Source organism: Pleurodeles waltl, chromosome 1_1, assembly GCF_031143425.1.
Source record: "Pleurodeles waltl isolate 20211129_DDA chromosome 1_1, aPleWal1.hap1.20221129, whole genome shotgun sequence".
NCBI classification, from domain to species: Eukaryota; Metazoa; Chordata; class Amphibia; order Caudata; family Salamandridae; genus Pleurodeles; species Pleurodeles waltl.
The window spans coordinates 55,382,981-55,406,532 of record NC_090436.1 but is presented as its reverse complement, the minus strand read 5'-3'; positions in this window follow the sequence as shown (position 1 = coordinate 55,406,532).

Here is a 23,552-nt window from a genome sequence, read left to right as displayed (position 1 = left end):
CTTATGTCCATTTCAAAACAGAAAGAAAGTCCCTGGTGTCTAGCAGGCATTTCTGCTGCCCTATCGCATCGCAATCAGACCCAATGCTCGGATTTGACATTTTTTGCGTGTTGTCAGTGAGCCATAATAAGCATGCAAATTATTGCCCAAGTGCAAACAGATTAGTGGAGAGAATAAATAGGATAGTGAAGGGGAGTTTGCAAATAGCTAGTGTGAAGAGTGTGCTTAGTTACTCATTCCATGTCTCACAAGGTAGTCAACTGAGACCAACATGTACCTATTGGGATGGGTTGATGTTCTAGTACTTGTGTGCGGCAAGGGAACCTTTGATGTAGAGAGACTTGAAGAACAAATAAGAAGGAGCACAAATGCGTAAATAGCATTAAAATGCTGGGTATTGGGTCTACATTAAAAAGCAGGATATATACGGTGCTGTTTCCAAATTCCCATTCCTTTTGAGTATTATGGATGTTGGTAATAATGTGGTTGTTTTAAATATTGGGCCAGATGTAGCAAACATTTTGCATGGCGCAAACAGCTAAATTTGCTGTTTGCGACATACAAAAAGCACATTGCGATGCCCATTCCCATTCTGCGAGTCGGTAACCTGGTTACCGACTCGCAAAATGGGAATGCAAGTCGGAAATAGGAAGGAGTGTTCCCTATTTGCGAGTCGCATCACGATGAAGAATTGCTTTGTGACCGCAAATGCGGTCGCAAAGCAATTCACAGTTACCACCAGTGTGACACTGGTGGTAACCCATTCGCAAAAGGGAAGGGGTCCCCATGGGACCCCTTCCCTTTGTGAATGGCCCTGACAAAAAATTTTCAGAGCAGGCAGTGGTTCTATGGAAACTGACACGTTTCATTTTTCCATTTGTAATACAACTTGTTTTCCTTTAAGGAAAACGGGCTGCATTACAAAAAAAAACTGCATTTTCGAAAAGCAGTTACAGACATGGTGGTCTGCTGTCTCCAGCAGGCCACCATCCCTGTGAGTGCTGCGACTCGCAAGGGGGTCGCAAATTTTGACCCACCTCATTAATATTAATGAGGAGGGCCTTTGCGACCCCATTGCGACTCGCAGATGGTGTCAGGGACACCATCCTGCATCCGGCTTTGCGACTCACAATTCGCGAGTCGCAAAGCCGGAATTTGCCACATCTGGCCCATTGTTATTTGCACATTGTACAGAGTATTGTCCTTTTCCACAAAGGTGTGCTGTAATAGTGTATCTTGTGTCACGTGTTCTTTTGGTATATGCATTTGAGTACACCTAATCCTTTTACTGGCCTACCCCCTCCCCAGCCCTTTTTACTCTTTCAAGTTTCATTGTCCTGTGCAGTGTTGTAATGCTTCTTTCTCTGAACCTTTACACAAATGTCAATGGATCCTGATTCAGCATAGAGGTATGGTGATTATTCACCTTTTTCTACATAAGCCATTCTTTCTGCACATATTCATATTGGTTTTAGCTTATTTCAAAAAGTCACCTCAAATGTCCTTGCAGCTGCATTATTAAAGAGAACAAGTACATGCTTTACCAATCCCTTCTTTCTGAAAATAGAATTTTGATTGTCACATATTCTGCCCTCATTACTCTTTGTTCTGCGTGCAATAAGGATATTTTCTTGATGGAGGAATATTGCTTAGCTCCTATCTCAATGTGAACTTCAATTGCCAAAGCGCATTCTCTTCTCTTTACTCAAATATTTAGGCCCGTATTTATACTTTTTTTAGCGCCGCATTTGCGCCGCTTTTTGACGCAAAACGGCGCAAACCTACAAAATACAAAGGCACTTTGCAAGTTTGCGCTGTTTTTGCGTCAAAAAACGACGCAAATGCGGCACAAAAAAAGTATAAATACGGGCCTTAACTTTTAAACCCTACTTTTGTTATTCAATTCATTTTTCACTTCTTTCTGAAGAGATGATACTACAACTTCAACATAGATATCATTTTTGAACAAAAAGTAACTTCTATTTTGCAGGGACGGGCAAATTGGGGAAATTGTACTTCATCAAGTTTGAGATTTTTTTCACATACCTGAAAATTGGCAAAGTGTAAAAAAACGATGGTGAGATGTTACCCAAAAAATTGCAGCCCATAAATTGTGTTGGAGAACTCCCCAACAAAAATGTTACATCTGTTTGATAAAAAACACTCCCTCTAATCCATACTCTATAGGGATATTTCTCCCACTGGAGTTGTAAGAAAGTGACACACTTTGCAACTTTGAGAAATTGTAAGTTTGACAGCAGTTCTTGAGCTATAGCAACTTTTCACACGTCTATTATGTCACGTGTCTAGAGGGCTGCAATGCCTGCACTCAGCTTTGCCCTCCATTTACAAAGTCATGGTTACTGCATAGTGCCTAATGGGACACTAACTTTGACTGCATTAAAGGACTTCAAGGGTGACAAAAAAAAACACACCGAGTAAAACTCTGACTTTAGTAGTATCCAGACCCAACAAAAATCGGATGAGAGAAGTTTCTGAAAGTTAACCATTCTTTCCATATTTTGAAATGTGAAGCTCATTACATCATTGTCTATATTTCATACCAAGTTGAAAGGTTTTTGCGTAGTTGCTGGTTTCTCTTCCTCTTGTCCTTCCTGTTTCTTCTTCCTGTTTGTTCCACACTGAAGTGCAGTAGCTGCATCTTGGAGTCTGTAGTAGATGCTGTTTTGAAGAAGCCTCTTGTAGCAGAGCTCCCAATTGTCCCATTTCTGTTCCTGGAATGGTCATTCAGTCCAGTAATGTCCTCTGCATCCAGGAACTAGTAGTCTTGGGTTAGTAAAAGAGTTAAAGGGGCTATAAATTCCAGGATGGTTCAAAAAGTCCTGGACTAGATCAGCTACTCGTGTATTAAATTGGGCCACTTGGCAGCTTTGGGTTCTAGGTACATTGATTAATGTTACATATTACAAATGTGGTGCCTGGGTGAATGAATCATGGAGTTCGACGGGACACATTTTGTAATTTAGATAATAAATCTTGGAGAATTTCTTTCCCAATTGTGAAGGTTGGATCTTTCGATTATTACTGTTAGCTGTATATGGCAGTTAAGTGTTAAATCCACACAAAAGTATGAAGTAGATCATATTTCTCAATTTCTTGAACATCATATAGAATTCCAAAGTGGAGAAATTGCAAACGTTACAACTGCACTGGAGTACTAATATCCTTAAACATACGCAATGTCAAAGTGTTTTAAGTGCATTTCCCGATGCAAACATACAACGCCTCAATGCATTTGCACTTGAATGTTGTTTTGTTTTTTTAGCCACCAATTTTGGTGTAGTAAACCTCGTTTTTACATCATGAATACCCGTGACATCACTTAGGGCCTCAGACTGTGGGTAGCCCCCACCTTGGCTGGACCACTGACCGCCATGTTTAGAGATCTCAGCCAGCCCTGGGGATCTGTTACTTCAGAGAAGTTGCCCTGAAGGTGGCCCTTGGGATGTACTGAAAGTTTGGTGAGCACTGAGCAGTCGCCATTTTTAAAGCAGCTGAACATCAAACATTTTTGTTTTCCAAAAACAAAGTCGATGGGAGTGCTAACGCGTCCAAACCTTGGTAATTTAACTTACAAGGGGACTCGTTTTAGGCCAATGAATCTTTTGACCGCGTTTGGGGACTTCCTAGAACGAGAAATCCGTTTAGCATTTCAATCAATAGATCAATAACCTAATCAATATTCACGATCACTAATCAATCAAACTAATCAATAACAGTTAATAGGAATGAAACACACCATGACCTTTCAACCATGAATAACCACACAAATCTAATAAGAATTAGGATATTTATTCCTTATTAGTTACTCTCTAGTATCATATCTATTAGTCGCAGCATCAATAAACACATCAATACTACTATTATTTGGCAACTTGAATAAGACTTTATCAAAGCATAGGTCACGAACATCAGAACAAAGCACGACGCCAACATGAATCAACTTTAGCAGAGTATTATTAGTACATTATTCCACAAAGCAAAGATTCAGTCATTTGTCCAATTTCACCCAATATTAGTGAACTCCTTAACTAACCTCTAATTAGCATCAGCATGTTGGGCTTCATGCAAAACAATTTAGCAACGTGAATTTGGAAAACATCTAACTATGGCCTCTATCAAAAGATCAGTTGGAACCTAGAAAGAAAAGGCAGACAATTACAATTTATCATCAGATAGTTACCCATCCAAATGGGGCAGCATACAGAGTCAGTCTTCGTCCTCGGGTCATCATTCGATTCGCCATCAGCCAGAATAGAGCAGGTAAGACTCAGCGAGGTATAGCAAAAGGCTCTTCCCTCATAAGGAAAAGAAGTGCATATCAGGCAGGGGGGTAAGGCGAGGATGGTTTAAAGTAAAGACAAGTCTCTCAGAAAGGCAAGAGATGTGGATTAGCGAAGAATGGCTTGATAATGGCTGATTTCTCCTTGTGTCACGCTGTCATATTAAAGTTATCAAACAAGTCTCGAAGGGTCAGTTGTAGGTAGCTGTTTGCATGGTGCAAATTGCGAAAATCGCAGTTTGCGCCATGCAAACAGCCTAACGCGATGCTCATTCCCAAATTGTGAGTCGGTGCTGACTCGCAATTTGGGAATGCGACTCGCAAATAGGAAGGGGTGTTCCCTTCCTATTTGCGACTCGCATCGCAATTCAGAGTTGCTTTGTGACCGTGAATGCGGTTGCAAACCAACTCGCATTTACCACCACTGTCACAATGGTGGTAACTCATTTGCAAGGGGACCCCTTCCCCTTTGTGAATGCCGACAAAAATATTTTTTCAGATATATATATTTTTTCCTATGGACCACTGCCTACTCTGAAAAAAACGAAACCAAATGGTTTCGGTATTTTTTTCATTTTGCAACTCATTTTCCTTTAAGGAAAACGGGCTGCAAAATGAAAAAAATAACTGCTTTATTTAAAAAGCAGTCACAGACATGGAGGTCTGCTGACTACAGCAGGCCACCATCCCTGTGAGTGCAGGGACTAGCTATGGGGTCGCAAAATGCGACCCACCTCATGAATATTGATGAGGTGGGTCTTTGCGACCCCATAGCGAGTCGCAGAAGGTGTCTGAGACACCATTCTGCATCTGTTTTTGCGACTTACAAATTGCGAGTCGCTCAGACTCGCAATTTGCAAGTCGCAACAACGGAGTTTGCTACATCTGGCCCTAAGTTCCCATTGGGCAATATTTGGTGCATCGTTATCTTTGTCCAATAATCCGTCACACACCTTAATAGAAATTTCACCTAAGACAGTTCTCATGCAGTTTATTGGCTCCTGTGATTGACGTCTTCACCGGGTAGAGTGTCAGGTAAGAAAAGTTACACTTGTCGCTCCAGTCAGTAATTCCATTGTCTTCTCCTAGTCTAGGCGACCTTGCACCTGCTGCAAATTACACTGTTGCATTCGGCAAGAATGTCTCCTTGAGCAAGTCGTGTCCCATGGGAAAAATAATTTACTATGGTTACACACATATCTCTAGCTTCTGGAAAAGTACAGCGTCGTGTCCTTCAGGAAAGCAACACATTGCACGTTAGAAAACACAGTTAATATGAGACCAGGCAGCTAGGCCAGACCCTTGCTAACTAGGGCCTAGTGAGTAATTTAGCAGAACCTTTACACATAACGCTTAGTGCTAATACAAAACCATACATGAGTACATCATTAATTCGTTATTAGTCAGTTTCATTAGTCATCGTATACATTGGTGGCCACACCCCGTGGGCATATTTCAAACGTGTGCATTAGTATTACATTTATGCGGTTTCATTAGACATTTTATTGCAAGCTTTTCATGTTAACATTGATTATAAAAGTCACACTCCAACAGGAGTGCATGTTGAAAACAAAAAAACAAATGCACGTGCCTCCTTGGAAAATTTCTCTCAGGTTGTGGGTATCTTTAGGTCGAGCATATTTCTGACGTGTTGGTATGTATCTGGGCTTTTAACCACGCCTACCGCACACCCATCACTATCACTCCTTCATTGGCTAGCCTTTCAAAAGTCTTTTGTTTTCATTGGTAACTGCTTTAAGTTGTCCCTCCTTAGAGCTTTTTGTTACCGCCTTAGCCATCGCTCCTCTTACATGGATAATTGCCCTTTTGTTGATAACTTTGACTGCCAGGGAACTTTTTTTTCCTTTTGTCTCTCTCTTAGTGCTCACAAATCAGCTTGCTTATGTAAGCTGTTTTATTTTTTATTTTCAGTTTGTGTGGCAAGAAAAGTCCAGTTAGGAATTTACAACACTCCTGGCTCTTTCAATTCCTTCAAATCTGCACTTTCTTTTGTTAGATTAGCAAGCATAGTTTTAATTTTCACACTATTGTCGGGAATATACGTACAACAGTGTCGTGCACCAAGCATTTTGCAAACGCCGCCATCCTTTGCTAAAAGAATGTCTAAAGCAAGCCTATTTTGAAGAGTCATAGCTCTTTCCGCTGCAAGTTCAGCATCTATCAGGATTATAGCACCTGAAAACTTTGTCAACATGTTATCCACTATAGTAGACAACTTTCTTATTTTGATGGAATTCAACACAACTCCCAATGAAGGAATCATGGCTCCAAATATATCTCCTACCACAGCAGCTGCGGTCTCTCTTTTCTGGATACGATGGGATCCAGATGTCTTTTGAATCATCGATAGGTCATCCAGTTGATAAACCTTTGGGAATACTATACCCAAATAACATCTCCCCCACCATCCTTTCGGAAGACGATAATAGGCATTATACCCACAAATGTAATATACGCCTGGAATGACAGGGTCAAGTCCGTTCATCATGAATGTCCATTTGGCCTTAAAGATAAACGTATGTTTACACTCACTCGCTCCTACAAAAATGTTGTCATAATAAGATTCACCTCGATATATACAAAATTTCCCTACATGCCAAGCATCTAAAGCTATTCTCCCTTGTGTCTTTATTGCAGCAAAATCATAATTATCTACTGAAGTCCTCTTATGTAGCTCTTTTTCTAATTTCGCATTCATTTGTGCCCTTCTATCATCTGTGCGATCTAAAAAGCTTATTTCTACTGCAGAGAGCGAGCAGGTAAGATTTTCCCTATGAGCGTGAGCCGTTTCAAAAGGTTGCATTGGCTCGAAAAATTCCCTCATTATTTTAGCATCCCAATCTTTAGCAATCTGGCTTAGCTGCGCTATTATAGGAACATATGCAAAGGTAACATCATAATTTGAGTAAAAATACTGTATGTTAGTTTGACCATAAAATCTAGACATTACTATACTACATGTAATCCCGTAGGTAAGAGGCATGTGGTGATATGTCACCCCTTCCTTTACTGATGTCGGTATCTGTGTACATACATAACAATCTTTCGCATCCATAGTCTCAACATATTCTGTTAGCAAGCGATAGAAAACATTATACGAAAGCTCTTTCTTATCATGCAAGAGCCTCTCATCTAATTCTAGTCTTTTCAATGCGGTTAGTTCAGTGACAGTAACAGGAGCAAAAGTAGAAGCATCAATCCTCTCATTCTCACCCTTACCATGCATTCCAAGCACAATTGCCATTATTATTAGTACACATGCAATTATTAAGCCTATACACACATATTTACAATATTTCTTTCTACTGTTTTGCGTCATGATCTGTATAGAATCAGAGAGCTAGAAGCACCTATAAAAGAAACGATTTAGCAATTCAGTTACAAAGCTGAACGAGCGCAATGTTCACACCGTCTTCTTCAAGAGGCCAAGTCACTTATCGGTTAGCAGCATTTGTCCCAATTCGGCAATAACTCAGTCTTTATCGGTTTAGCAAATGTCTCATCCGGTTTAGCAATGTCTCAGCTGATTGTTTGTTTCACGTTATATTGTAGCAAGCGATATCATTTATCACCCTTTCAATCAACAGAGTCCATAAAACTTTTCTTTTCTATTGGTATCTCTTCTTCTTCGTTCTCGATGCTTAGAGATACAAACTCGTCAGTCCAATCGTCATTGACTACATATGCCCATTCAGGACCGGAATATCTTCTGTTTGGTATCCTTTTCCTTTTCAATTTTGCTTCTCTTTTCGATTCTGCTTCGCTGGTACTTTCCTCTTTTGTCAAGTCTTTTTCGTCACTTGAGGTTGGTACCACGACAGACACTTCCTTTCTTTTCTCTTTCACTTTTGGCCTTTCTCCGTCGTTCAAACCTTCTCCAGTCCTTTGTTTTACTGGTGATATACTTAGTCTCCTCTTTGCACCATGTCCATTTGACGGACCTGCGATCTTTTCTGAGGAAGCTTGAACCGTTTCGTTCTGTTCGGCCTTGTCCCCTCCTTCTGGGGAATCAATCACGTTCTCCTTTTCTTTTTCTGTATCGTCTGCTTCTGGGAAAGCCCTTCTCTGATCAGGCTCTCCTGCTTTTTCACCCTTTTCGAGCCCTTCGTCACCGTTACTTTCGTCAGGCTCTGTATCACTTTCAGCTGCTTCAGGTTCTTTGTCACCCTCAGCTGCTTCAGGCTTTTTGCTACCCTCAGCTGCTTCAGGTTCTTTGTCACCTTCAGCTGCTTCGTCGCTGTCTGAACTTTCTCCTTGGTCTTCCCCAAGTGAGTTAGTCTCTTCGTCCTCCAATAATATCTCTCTCTCTCCTGCTTCTGCCTGTTCTCTTTCAGTTCGGTTTTGTTCTGTTTCAGCACTCAGCACTGTTTTATCAGGCACTGGCAGTTTTAGCGCTTCAACTTCCTCATCTGTGGGACACAACACTTTCTTTGTGTGACTGGCGTGAATCCAGTTGGGAACCCCCGCACACTTCACAGCGGTAGTTGTCGTCAGGATCACTTGGAAAGGGCCTTTCCAACGGGGTTCCAGACACGACTTCCTCACGTGCTTCTTTACCACGACCCAGTCACCTGCTTTCAGTGCGTGTCCTGGACCTTGGATCGGTGGCAAGGTGGTCGCTTCCACCTGGTGAGAGAAAGAGCGAACCACGTCAGCCAGACCCTTGCAGTAGTCTAACACCATATCATCTGTAATATTCAAAAGCGCGTTTGCGGGAACTGCAGGAAGTCTCATAGCCCTGCCCATGAGAATTTCGTGCAGAGACAATCCAGTCTTTCTATCAGGGGTGTTTCTCATTGACATTAGCACCAAGGGCAATGCGTCAGGCCATTTCAGATTTGTCGATGCACATATTTTCGCCATTCTTGATTTCAGTGTACCATTCATCTGCTCCACCAATCCTGATGCTTCAGGGCGATAGCTAGAATGCAGCTTTTGCTCAATGTTCAGCGCTTCGCAGAGTAACTTTATCACCTCGTTATTGAAGTGACTTCCCCTATCTGATTCTAAAGAGATCGGGAATCCGAAACGTGGTATCAACTCTCTCAACAATAGCTTTGCAACTGTAAGGCTGTCATTTCTACGTGTGGGGTATGCCTCAATCCAGTGACTAAAAATGCACACAATCACCAACACATACTTCAGACCCCCATGCACAGGCATCTCGATGAAATCCATTTGCATTCGACTAAATGGGCCACTGGCCCTGCCAATGTGGCTCGCGTTCACAACCGTTCCCTTTCCTGGGTTCATCTGCTGGCAAGTGACACATCGATGGCAAACTGCTTCTGCAGCTTGACGAAATCTGGGGTTAAACCAATCAGTTTTGAACAATCTTATCATGGCATCTCTCCCTAGGTGAGCTTGCCCATGATAGAACCGCGCAAGCTGTGATAAGAGACTGTTTGGCAAAACAAATTTTCCCTCATTTGAAACCCATAACTCATCTGGTCTCTTGAAACATTGTGATTTAATCCAGGAATCTCTCTCATCCTCCCTGACGTTATTCTGCAATGCTTTTAGTTCATCTATTGTATCTACGACCTTTAAGGCAAATGCTTCAGCTGGTTCGAGTTCTGGCTCACTTATCGAATTCCATTCATCTCTGAGTAATATACAGTTCAAGGCACAAAATCTTGCGACTTGATCCGCATATGCATTTCCCAGAGAAACATAGTCCTGTCCTTTTGTATGAGCACTGCACTTTACCACTGCAACTTCTGCTGGCATTTGAATGGCGTGTAACAATTCCCTTATTCTCTCCCCGTTTTTCACTGGGGATCCTGAAGAAGTCAGGAAACCTCTCTGTGACCATAGTTGGCCAAAGTCATGCACAATTCCGAACCCGTACTGACTATCAGTGTAAATGGTGACTTTCATCAATGCAGACAGTTGACATGCTCTTGTAAGGGCTACAAGTTCTGCTACTTGTGCAGAATAGATTCCTTGAAGCCATCCCGCTTCCAAGACACCTGTTACAGTACATACAGCATATCCTGCTTTTAAAATTCCCATCCCATCTCTTAGACAGGAACCATCAACAAAAACAATCTGGTCATTTTCATCAAGTTTAGTATCCTTAATGTCAGGTCGAGGTTTTGTGCAAAATTCAGTCACCTGAAGGCAGTCATGCTCGACGTCTTCAGCGTTCTCAATTTCAGCATTTTCTCCAGGGAGCAAGGTTGCTGGATTCAACGTAGTGCACCTTTTCAGCTGCACGTTCGGTGAGCCCAGAATTATCGTTTCATACCTTGTGAGTCTTGCTCCAGTCATGTGTTGCGTTCGGGAGCGGGTCAAAAGTATCTCAACTGAGTGAGGGACCATGACTGTTACTGGGTGTCCCATCACTATTCCTTCACTCTGAGTGAGGCTGATACCAACTGCTGCTACGGCGTGCAAACACCCTGGGAGTGCTGCTGCGACCGGATCCAAAGTAGCTGAAAAATACGCTACTGGTCTGTTTATGCCACCATGGGCTTGAGTCAAGACAGACAAAGAACATGCATCACGTTCATGACAAAACAATGTGAAAGGCTTTGTGTAGTCAGGCATACCTAAAGCTGGAGCCCTACACATGCATTCTTTCAATTCAACAAAAGCATCCATCTCATCTCCTTTCAGCTCAATTTGATCCAAGGCATCCTTCTGGGTCAGCTTCAGTAAAGGCTTTGCTAGGGTCGAGAAGTTGGGAATCCACTGGCGACAGTAGCCCACCATTCCCAAAAACTTCCTCACCTCCCTCCTTGTCTTGGGTGGACTCATTTGAAGTACGCTTGTTATTCTTTCCTTCATTATTCTCCGTGACCCTTTCTCTATCTGGTGACCCAAGTATTTTACTTTCTTCTGACAGAACTGCAATTTGGAAGGAGACACCTTATGTCCATTCCTTCCCAAATGGTTCAGCAGAGCAATGGTATCGGCTGTGCAGCCACTTTCTATCTTTGATGCAACCAGTAAGTCATCAATGTACTGTACTAGGGTTGACTCGAATGGCAATTCTAATGCTTCCAAATCTTTCTTTAGAATCTGATTGAAGATTGACGGTGACTCAGAAAACCCTTGAGGAATTCGACACCAACTGTACACTCTGTCTAAGAATTTGAAACAAAAGAGGAATTGGCTGTCCTCATGAAGAGGCACAGAAAAGAATGCTTGTGACAAGTCGATGACTGAGAACCACTCGGCATCGCAAGGGACTTGAAACATTATCACAGCTGGATTTGGTACGACAGGGCAACACTTGACTATGATGTCATTTATTTTCCTCAAGTCCTGCACAAGTCGGACCTTTCCACTTGGCTTTATTAGTCCCATTATTGGTGAATTACATGGACTGCTTAACACTTCTTTCAGTACTCCCTGCTTTACAAATTCGTCAATAAGTTGAGCAACTTTCATGAGGGTATCTTGTGCCATGTGGTATTGTGGGGTCTGGGGAAAGATTGCATTGGGCTTTACAGTCACTTTCACTGGTTCCACCCCTTTCATCAATCCCACCTCTTTCCCTGTCATGTCCCACACTTCCTTTCCGACTGTTTCCCGTAATTCGGCTGGAATATCTTCTTCAGTTATCATCGGGAAAAGGCAAATCAGAGGATACTCTTCATCGACAGTTTCCATCTCATCCCCCTCTACACTATCCTCTTCTTCCCCATCACTGCTCGTCTGGATTGTTATTCCTTCGTTCGAACACATGATCGAACAACCCAATTTGCACAATAGGTCTCTCCCTAATAGTGCTATCGGGCTTGAGTCACATACCACAAACTGATGCACCCCTTGATAGTTACCGATGCTGACTGGTACCGGATCTGTTATTGGGTTCGTCAGGTGCCTGTTTGCTACTCCCACCACTTGAACTGTCCTCCCTGAGAGTGGCAAATTTGGTACTTCACTGCTCTTAACAGTTGAACGTGTGGCTCCTGTGTCAACCAAGAATGAGACACGATGACCCATTACTCTTCCCTCTACGTACGGACCCTTTTGATCAACTTCCAAGGATGCTGCAAGCACACAATCTCCTTCTTCTTCTGAACTTTCACTCTCCCATACATTGTTTATTCCACTCTCACTGTGTAGTGGGAACTGTTGTACGGTGCCATTTGTACTCATTACCTGACCCGAGACCTGTGGAGGAACCATCACTTGCTGCTGACTCATTGGTGCCAAAGGTATTTGCATTTGCTGATTAGGTACCATGGGTAACTGCTCTTGCATTGGCTGCATTTGCGTCATCTGCATACGGGGCATCTGCATTTGCTGCGGCTGCATGGGCTGTAATCCCTGCAACTGATTTATGGTCTGAAAATTTGGGTTTGGACCTCTCGTTTTCGGTCCCCTCATTGTCTGAAATGCATTGACATCATTGTTTTGCTGACCAACACCTGCACCTGCACCTGCACCTTCCTGCACCACCATCGGGCACTCGCGTTTCCAATGACCGACAATTCCGCACACGTGACACGGCATCACCTTCTTCATTGCCTGCACACCCGTCGCAACAGTGTTCAAATCCGGACCATTATTCACAAAACCTCCTCTGCCTCTGGCCTGTGGCTGAAACGCCATGTTTCCCTGCAACTGCGGCTGCGGTTGCGGTACCTGTTGTTGGAACCCTTGCAACCCTTGCAGACCTTGCAAACCTGTCTGAGCTGCCTTAAGCTGCATCATCATCACCTTCTCTTTCAGCCTTTTCTGTTTCACCTCAATTTCGTCGCTACAGTATTTCGCATAATTCAACACCTCATCAATCGGTTTCGATTGCCAACAAATCAAATGCGACTTTATCATCTGGCTTATCTCTGGTCTCAGCCCTTCCACAAATCTGAACACAAAATGAAGCATGTCCTTCGCCTCTATTGTTTCCGTGCCGCTGTAGTTCTTGAACGCCTTTAACAACCTCTCATAGTAACTATGAATCGATTCTTTAGCCTCTTGGGCAGTTCGATCAATCTTCTGCCAATCCACATTTTTCGCGGCAACCTTCGTCTTCAAATGCTCAATCACCTTATAGTACAAGCTCATCACCATAGGTGATGGTGCACCCGTCTCTCTCTGGTTCACTCGTCGGCCAACCTACAGCTCTTTTGCAATCTTCCCACAAATCTGCCGGAACCACAATCTCAAAGAGAGTGTTCAGATCTTCCCAAAGACATTTTGCAAGCTTCACAAACCTATCAGTCTGTTGATACCATTCAATCGGTTTCTCTCTCAGTTTGGGAAAATCATCCGTAAAAGACTGAATGTCACTTCTGTGCCATGGTACATGTATTAATTTTCCCCCTGCTGTCTCCCTCATTGGTAACATAGTTACTGCCTCCCTACTCTGTGGTCTTTTCTCATTGTGCTCTGTAGCACTGTCCCTCCTCTTTTCCTTTCTCTTTACCCACCTGCTTTCCCACTTGTCTAAGCACCTCCACACTTGTGCACTCTGTAGCAGTTCTCTAAGGTGCGCCTTCATGCCTGCTGACCTCATATGTTCAAAATCTGTGGTCCCAAAATCCAATCTATAGCTCCTGCTCAAGTGTTTCGTCTTGTCTATATCAACCCCGTTTTTGTCAGCTACTTCCTGCAAGCTTTTGTGTACCTTGTTCACTTCTTTTGTTATCCTGGGACATAGATACCTCAGCTCTTCTTCCGAGTAGGACTCTAACCTATTCACACCCATAGTCCCTTCCACCAATTCTTGTGCTTCCATGTTCAACCTCATCCTATTCATATAATCTTCTCCCTTCCCACTGTCCGAGCTTTGTGTGGAATTTAGACTGTTGAACCATTGTGTCAGCTGTTGCGCATTCAACCCCATCAGTGTAGCGTTCACATCGACTGCCATTGATGGTTGCGGCAACTTTTCAGTGTTCGATGACAGAGGTATTATCAGTGGGGGACTCGACCTCACCAGCGTCGACTGAGCACATATGGGGCTAAACTCCATCAAGGTCCCAGATCCTGTTGGCTGAGCCGCTATCGGAGTTATCCCTGGAGTGTTTTCTATGCACCTCCTCTCTGTCCCATTCTGCAGCATTGATCCCTGACCGCTCATACCTAGATTAGGCTGACTGTACAGAGGTACCGGTGGACCTACAGTAATGGGTAGCGATATCGCATCTGGGTTTTGTCCATTTCCCATGTTCTGAGGCATGTTCATTCCCACACCATGGGTCATCATTGCCGGCATGCCCATCTGACTCCCCGTCATCTGAGCATGTGCTGTTCCCCCCTGCATCTGCTTTTGAGGCATCAAGAACTGGGTTGATTCAGCTTGTGCCACTGTCTGGTTGTGACCATTCTGTACTCCCTTTACGGTTTGTTCTAGAATCATTCCTGCACCGTTGTCACTGCTGTAGTACCCTGGCATCTGCGGCTGATAATTTTCTGCTGGTTTCAACATGGGCACATCTGGATATATTCTCCTGACCTGCGGTATCTGCGGGGTGAACAGTAAACTCGGGTCCTTAGATCCCGATGATGCTCCTGAACTCTGAGTTTCATTATTCTGTACCGATGCCGGAGGGGCAGAACTGGTACTTGGACCTTGTCCACTCTCTGCATAAGTTGGTGGACGGTCGTTCAGCAATTGCATTATTAACTCCTCATCCTCTAACTCCTCTTCTCTTCTCGACTTTTCCTCATCCTCTCTATCCTTGGAACACCTCCTGTTTGTCTTACAGGTAGCTTTCTTACCTGTCTCCTCTTCTTCCTTAGTAATTGCCGGGAACAATTTTATCCCCTGCAATACATCTGACCTCCACACCTTCTGTGCATTATCCCACCTAGCGTCCGCTAGTGTCTTTTCTACCTTCCTTATCCTGTTCTCGAACTTATTTTGCTGCTGCTGTCTAGCCATCAGTTCCCAAATCGCTAGAGCCTCAAACTGTGCTGGCCTTGGAGGTACCTTCATGTCGTACATCGTGAATCTCAAATTCTCTAGAATCCTTATATTGAATGTCCCATGGATCGGGAATGCTACGCTCCCATGTTTCTCTGTCAACTTGTGCCATTGCTTTAGCCAAAGGCACGGAGCTACCCCCTTTTCCTCCATTACAATGTAAGCCGGTGTGCCTTCGGGCGGCGTCTCCTCTCCTACACTCGCTTTAATGTAAGATTCCCCATTCATCGCACTCCTGAATGCTTTAAAGAATTTCATTTTCTCGTCTTTTATTTCACAAAGTTTGTAATCAATAGGTGACTTTAATTCCCGGAATACTCTTCGCTTGCCTTTCCCCTTCCAATCGAGCCCCACGGACTGCGTCCAATCCGTGCGCGACCCTTCTCACCAACCAACCTATCCCAGCGCGGCTCCTAGTGACATCACACTCACACACACTGCGGCTGACAAAGCCTCGCGGCTAGTCCTCCTTCACTCAGCTCTTTTCGTAACAACTTCTTGCATGTATCGCGAGCTACCAAAAAATAAAACAGATCTGTCGGTTTACTACAGGAAGGGTAACACAGTCGCTTCAGGACCTTAGGGACTTTTCACTAGCCTCGGCAGTTATTCTGTCTTTCTCGGTCCCCACGTTCGCAAGCAAATCTGACCTGCAGACCTACTCTCAACTTGTCAATGATCTATTCTAGTGCACTTAGAATCTTGTCAAAGCCCGAAGTCGAAGTTTCTTTCACTCCCTTACACACGTACCGACTCGTTGACCACGCCCGATCAACCTACTAAACCGCCCAGACCACAACATAGATCAACATACTCCGGAGTCTCTTGACCTCGCAGGGCCCGTCTCAACAACAACAACCACGTGGACCTTTTTATGCACAAAGCGCCACACGCACACTCGGAGCCGCACCTCCGCTATTTCTATGAAGTTCGACGACTTCTCTACTTCTACACTCGGAGTCGCACCTCCGCTATCCTCTAAAAGAAAAAAATCCTCGCAACCTTTTCACACACCCTGCGGCAATAAGCTGTGCAAGCGCAAAACCCTAACTTCACTCAAACCATCACTAGTACCACCAACGCTGTTTCCACACCTCCGTTCTCTCCATCCGCAAGCTCCGAGATCCCGGGAAAGTCGCGGTGGACCTAGCCCATCATCATTCTGTCAATCTATTTTATCCAAGAAAAATCTAATTCAACTTCTCGAGTGTGGTCTCAAAAATCGAAACCGTTAATTCAACACCATGTACTTTAAGAGTACAGGGTCCCAAAAGACGAAACCATCCTCTGCTACCATCTACTGATAGAGCGGTCCGTACTAGTAATTTTACCTGTATTCGGACGCTCTTTAGGCCGATGAATCTTTTGACTAAGTGGGACTCTCCGTACTCTTAATCGGTCACCTTAATCAAATCAATAATCAATATCGAACATAAGCAATACCTTGATCAACATAACACTTAACAATTAATCCAGAATACATTTCGGCGAACCCTGACCTTTCAGTCAGGAATAACCACACCAGTTTATTGCAAAGTTAGTGAATTTATTCCCCTATATTAACAAAGCTAGCACAATATAAATGTGTCTCAACACCAAATGATAAGCATAAATGAACATTAATAGCTGTCCATAGCGGCGAAACAAGTGCAATCTATGCAGCATTTGAATCACAAGGCATTCGATAATAGCAATGCAAATCACTAATACGATAATCTGTAATGAACTAATTGCATACATTTAGTCAGCATAACACGGTCTCAAATTGCATCGTGCAACAAAAGGAATCCTCATCTAACCTCAAATTAGCATCGGCATGTGGGACTTCATGCAAAACAATTTAGCAACATTAATTTAGAAAACTCCTAGCTAGGGCTCTTATCAAAAATCAGCAGTTGGTTACCTAAAAGAAACACAATGCAATTGTACAATTTCCTTTCATATTTACCAATTACGCTCAGCATACAAGGAAGTCTTCGTCTCACAGGTACCGTTTCTCGATCAGCATGGGACGGGGCAAAGGGGGCAAGGTGGACGGGGCAATTGCCTCACGGCGGCAAGGTGAAACTATTACTTCATGCAAAGGGACAAATCAAAGTTAAAGTCTCTAGGGCCAGAATCATTTAAGTTCTCTTTCTCTCGATTAGAGAAAGCATCAAAGTCTCTTTCAAAATGGCGTCGCAGCAAAGTGGGCCATAATAGCTACGAAGTCTGCAAAATGGCGGGTATCGAGCTGGTAATGGCTGCAAAAAGCTACCTTCTTCTCGTGCACCTGGGTTTTATAGACAACAGTTCAAATCCAGTAGGGTCTTCCATTGGAGGGTTCATAGGTTAGCTTCAAATTGTCCAATCAAAAACGACAGTTCTCAAGCTTTTACTTAAGCATACATTATCCTTGGAGATGGGTACGCAAGTTGCAACATTTTATACCAATTAGCTCACTTTCAGAGCCTCCATTGTCCGCACCTGCAGATCGACCTTGGAGTAAAGAGAAAATATGCCAGGCTGGCACGAAACTTTAAGATAAGCATGTGAACGATCTCAGTGGAAAAGTACAGCTTCAAGCAAAAATACACGTTTAATAGCACATTGGAAAAATACGAGCATCTAAACCGTGAGACCAGGCAACTAGGCCAAAGCCTCCACTAAAGTTATGCTAAGCTAAGACATTTCAAGCAAGTAAATCGTAGCACCCGTTTACGATTATGTCGGATTAGTGCAATTCTAATACATCACGTTATATAAAGCACGCTTATAAATGTTGGCAAACTACTCTAAGGGCACATTTTGTCCCCGTACAATCTTTATTAGTTTGGTTAAAGTCACACATGATTATTGCAGTACTACGTTTAAGCGCTAATAAATGTAAAACCTTCATTTCTGCTTCATCAGCTCTAACTTGAGCAAACAAGAGACCCATTGCACTGCAAATGCTTGTTTTCATCTTTTTTTCAGGTCATGACATCCAGGGTTTTCTGGCGAATGCGAACTGAAAAAAAAATCTGTCCATCTGATGTAAATAGGACGGACAGCCTGAAGCATCTACATCCGAGGTCCCAAGTCCATCAGGCCATCGGTGTAGAGTTTCTGGTCGCAGAAGCAGTGGGTGCAAGAGCGTCCGAAGCATGCCGGCCCTCAGGATTCATACTCCCTTCTGAATTGCATGGAAGGGGAGCGGGACTGCTACATCTGGTGTAATTTCAAAGGAAATGGGTTTTATGAAATGAAAATGCTGATGGGACCTTTGTCGGGCACTCATTGTTTACTGCTCGTAGAGTATTCATAATGCGAGTCACACAAAAGCAGGCAAAGATTTGCATTTGTTCCTGAAGTGTCTGTCTATTCATATTTTCTACCAAAGTTGGACATTTCATGTCCATTCATCCAGAAAGAAACGTTTACATAAGAGAGACCTAAATATTTTCTGTTAGATTTCTGGCACACAGAAGGTGTAGTGAACCCTAACAAAGAGGGCATCGTAATTTTCACGAATGGCCTGTTTTCGCTAAGATCTAATCCGTTTGACAGCAATACCAACCAATTTAAGACTGCAACCTGTTCTTTTCTGAAAACGTACCTTTGCACGCAACCACATTGTGGGTTTCAAAAACTGCTCCACACAGACATGTTTTAAGGCATGTGCAAACTGGGCTCTGGCCCAGAGCCTTAAATCCTCAAGGGCGGTCATATTAGAACCAGCTCTGTTCTGCAGAGAGGCTTGCCCTGATAGCTTTGGGTAATTCTTAAACAGATTGTTTTAAATACTGTTTTCCTTTAATTTAGCTTTACTGTGAGTGATGTATGAGTGTATTACAGATATTTTGCAGAGAAATGTTGTGATAAGATAGAAACTTCTATCTGCAGATTCCTTACCTTTGAATTTTCCTAGGCGTCAGACTTGATCTGGAAACATTTGCTTGACCAATAGCCCTGCACACGCCGTTGGGTGACTCCATTTGGCTCTGTGTGGTGTCCACGGCTCCGTTGGCACCAGAAGTGATGCCGTGGTCACCTACATAGGCATCACCTAGGTGCGCCAGCATCAGTTATTTTCTTTTCACGCCAGGTAGTGCAGATCCTGAGAGAGCTACCCCTCTGTCGCTTTTTGGCAGGCCTTTTTTTGATATTTTGTTATAGTTTTTTCTTGTTCGTGTGTCGAGGATGACATCTAGGAAGGTAGGGTTCCTTTCACCGACCCATGTCAGTTATGGACCCTCACCTTGTCTGCTTCTGATGTCTCAAGAGCAACCAAGGCTCGAAGTTGTACTCAGACTGCTGGGCCATGGAGCCGAAAGCTTTGAGGGAGGAGTCCCTAAAGCTGCTTGTGGCCTGGCAGTCGACTACACCGGGACGATCGACTTCTTGGAGGTCTCGGTCCCAGTCAAGAATGAGGTTGAGGGATCGCTCCGGGAGCCCCAAGGCCTCTTCATCACACTCGAGGTCTTTGGGACACTCGGGGAAGAGGCACAAAAAGAAGTTCAAGTGGACTTCAAATGCACCTCGTCCATCAGCCGATGAGACGAGTGGGGAACATCAGCATTCTCAGCATGGTTCTGTTGAGCCGTTTCCCAGTTCGACTCTGCACCTCCCCCGTTACCGGGAGCCGGATCGACACCTGCTCATATAAAATAATTTTACAAGGCTATGCACTGCGTGTTCGAGAGGGCCGATCGCTCTGATGTGCAGTGGATTTGGAGGAGGCCCCATCAGGTTCTGAGCCAGCAGCTTCGGTCTCTGCTCTAATGGGGTCTCATGGATCCGACTCCAGATCTGGGCCAGCGCCGATCATACCCAGGCAGCCTTCTCTGGCGCTGGTCCCGACATTGATCCTCCCAGTGCCGCTGGCACCCAGCGGCGGCACCAGCCCCATTCTAATTCCAGATGATCCAGAGCTGGCCAAGACGGCATCGCACAATGCTAATTCTGGTGCCGACAGTAGTCACAGGTGCTAGATCATTGCCTGAGCCTTATTTCACTGCCAGGCATGGGAGAAGATTGGGAGGGGTCACTGGACCCTTTAGAAAACCAGTTAGAAAGATCTTTGGACTGGTATTAGGAACTAGGAGAGGCAAGTGAACTGTTTACCTCTCCAGATACTGGCTTTCTCCCCCCCCCCACTGTGGGTACAGAGGAGGGAGCTTCATATGCAATGGTGGTGCATAGGGTAGTGGAGGTCCTCATCCTTGAACTGCCCTCAGTGGCTGTCAAGACAAACATCTTGACTGAAGTGCTTCAGCCTGACACTTCTCCTTCCGAACCCCTCCTGCCCTTACCAACATCCTGCTGGGAACTTGGTCCAAACCCAGCACAGAGGCTCCTATAAATAGGATGATCACCCAGCGCCATCACCCTGCAACGGGCAACCCTAATTTCTTCAGCCAACACCCCACCCCTGAGAGCTTGGTAGTCCAAGCCTCAACTTCCCATGGTGCGTTCCCTTCTACTTCCCTGGACAGGGAGTCCAAGAAGCTGGACCACCTTGGGAAGAAGATGTTTTCTTCCACCAGCCTGGCACTGAACTCAGTGAACACCTCTTTTTTATTGGCTCATTTCTCACACACCATTTGGGATACAGTTGCACAAGTGCTGCTTCAGACCCCAGAGGAGGCCCAGACCATACTCTCCCAAGCAGTAAAAGATGGGCTGGATGGAGCAAAGTTTACCATTTGTTATGGCTTGGGCAGAGCAGTTGCATTGATGGTAGCCTTACGGTGCCACAACTGACCGAGAACATCTGGTTTTTCAGGGGTTGTCCAAGCAAACTTTATGGACATGCCCTTCGATGGGACTCGCTTGTTTGGTCAGAAGGCAGACTCGTCGCTGGAGCGCTTTAAGGTCTCTCAGGCTAAAGCCAAGTCCTTAGGCCTCTTGGCAACCCCTCATCCACCATCTGCCTTTCGCCCCCTTGGTGGCTATGTAAGGGTTGTGGCACCACACCAGCCCTATACCAGCCACCGCCCTACGCAACCACCACAGGTTATGCAAGGAGTGCTGTGCCTTCAAACCTAGAGGGTCTGCAAGCCAGTAGTCATCCTCCACTCAGCCCCCTGCAGCTGCAGCCTCAAAGCCCTCCTAGTTTGGTTCTGTAGGACCATGCCTGCCTAGTTGGAGGGAGAATTCAACATCATCTCCTCCACCTGCAGTCCATCACATTGGGCGCATGGATACTGTAGATCATTCAGAAGGGCTATGTCCTGCCTTCCTACTTCTTCCTCCCCCAATAACGCCAACATTTGAAAGGCTGGTGGAGGATCATTTGGCTCTACTCCAAGAGGAAGTTATGGCTGTTTTGGCCGAGGGAGACATTGAAAGGGTTCCGATATCAGAAATAGGCAGTGGTTGGTATTCCCCCTACTTTCTGATACCCAAAAAGAACAAGGGTCTTCACCCTATTCTAGACATACAGAACGTAAATCTCTTCCTCAAGAGGGAGAAGTTTATGATGCTCACTTTGGCTTATATCTTGTCTGCCCTAGATCTAGAAGACTGGTTGGTAGCGCAGGACTTCCAGGATGCGTAATTTCATATTCCAATCCTGCGGGCCAACAGGTGTTACATCAGGTTCAAGGTAGGACATGAACACTTGTAGTTCACCGTGCTGCCATTTGGCCTTAACAGTGTCTCTCTAGTGTTCACCAAGGTGGTGGAGGTAGTCGCAGCTTGTCTGCGCAGGTCAGGGATTTTAGTCTTCCCCTATCTTGAGAACTGGCTGCTGGAGGTGAACTCACCCCAGGCTGTCATCTCCTACCCCCAGACCACTGCAAACCTTCTGCATTCACTGGGGTTAACTATAAAATTGTCAAAGTCACACCTGACTCCATCTCAGACGCTTTCTTTCATATGAGCTATTCTGGACACAGTGTTGTTTCGGGCTTATACTCCTGAGCAGCGAGTCCAGGATATTAAGGTTTTGATACCAATGTTTTGGCCTCTATCCTAGGTTTTGATGAGACTGATTCTGATGGCCTCCTGCATCCTGCTGATAAGTTATGCCAGATGCAATATGCGGGCTCTGCAGTGGGACCTGAAATTCCAGTGGGCACAAAACCAGAGAAATCGCTCTGACATGGTCCAGATCTCAGACAGAACTGCAAAAGGTGGATTATGAACCTCGATTGGGTCAGAGGCAGACCCCTCTCCCTTTCTCAACCAGACATCATAGTAGTGACAGAAGCATCTCTGCTGGGGCAGCCATCTGGGAAAGGTGGAGATCCGAGGACTCAGGTTTCTGGCGGAATCCAGGCTCCACATCAACCTGCTGGAGCGACAGGCAATCTGACTAGCATTGAAGGCATTTCTTCCCTCTGTCAAGGGGAAGTTAGTGCAGGTGTTCACAGACAACACCACAGCCATGTGGTACTGCAACAAGCAGGGCGGGTGGAGTCATGGACCCTTGCCGGGAGACCCTGTGTCTCTGGACTTGAATGGAACAGCAGGGAATAACCCTGGATCTTCAACACCTGGCAGGTTCTCTGCATGCCAGAGTGGATGAACTCAGCCCTCAATGCCTAGCGGATCATGAGTAGCATCTCTAACCAGAGGTAATGCGAGGTCTCTTTCAGCAGTAGGGAGAGCCTTAGTTAGATCTATTCACCGCTGGAGAGAACGCGCAATGTCAGATGTATTGCATGTTGGAGTCTCCAAGGTGGCAATCGCACAACAACACTCTTCATCACAAGTGGAGCTAAGGCCTCATTTATGCATTTCCGTCCATACCACTTGTGCCCAGAGTTCTCAAGAAGATCAAGAACGACGGGGCCCAAGTTATCCTTGTGGCTCTGGCCTGGACACAGAGAGTCTGGGATCCCAAGCTTCTGAATTTGAGCATTGATCCTCCGATCAGGCGGCTCCTTCGCGAAGATCTTCTGTCGCATCAGTGGGGGGTACTCTGCCTGAACCTGTCAGCTCTACTGCTTCATACTCGGAGATTGAGGGGTGACAGTTGATAGCCTTCAAACTTCCTCCCGAAGTCTGTAATACAATTTTGCCAGCCAGGCATTCCTCCACAAAAGCGGTATAAGCTTGCTGTTGGCTAACATTTGTAAAATATTGTACAGCGAAGTCTTTAGATCCTCTTTCTGCTTCTCTCTCTGATATTCTTCTTTTCATTCTACCTCTTGCCCAGACGGGCTCTGGTCTGGGCACTCTTAAGGGCCATTTGTCCGCTCTACCTGCTTTTCGGAGGCTGCCTGACCAACCCTCTTTATTTGAGTCCTCTTTTGTAAATATGTTTCTCAAAGGGCTTATACATATGTTTCCCCCTACACCCTTTATCATGCCTCAGTGGGATCTTAATTTAGTTTTCACATACCTCATATGTGCTCCCTTCAAGCCACTAAA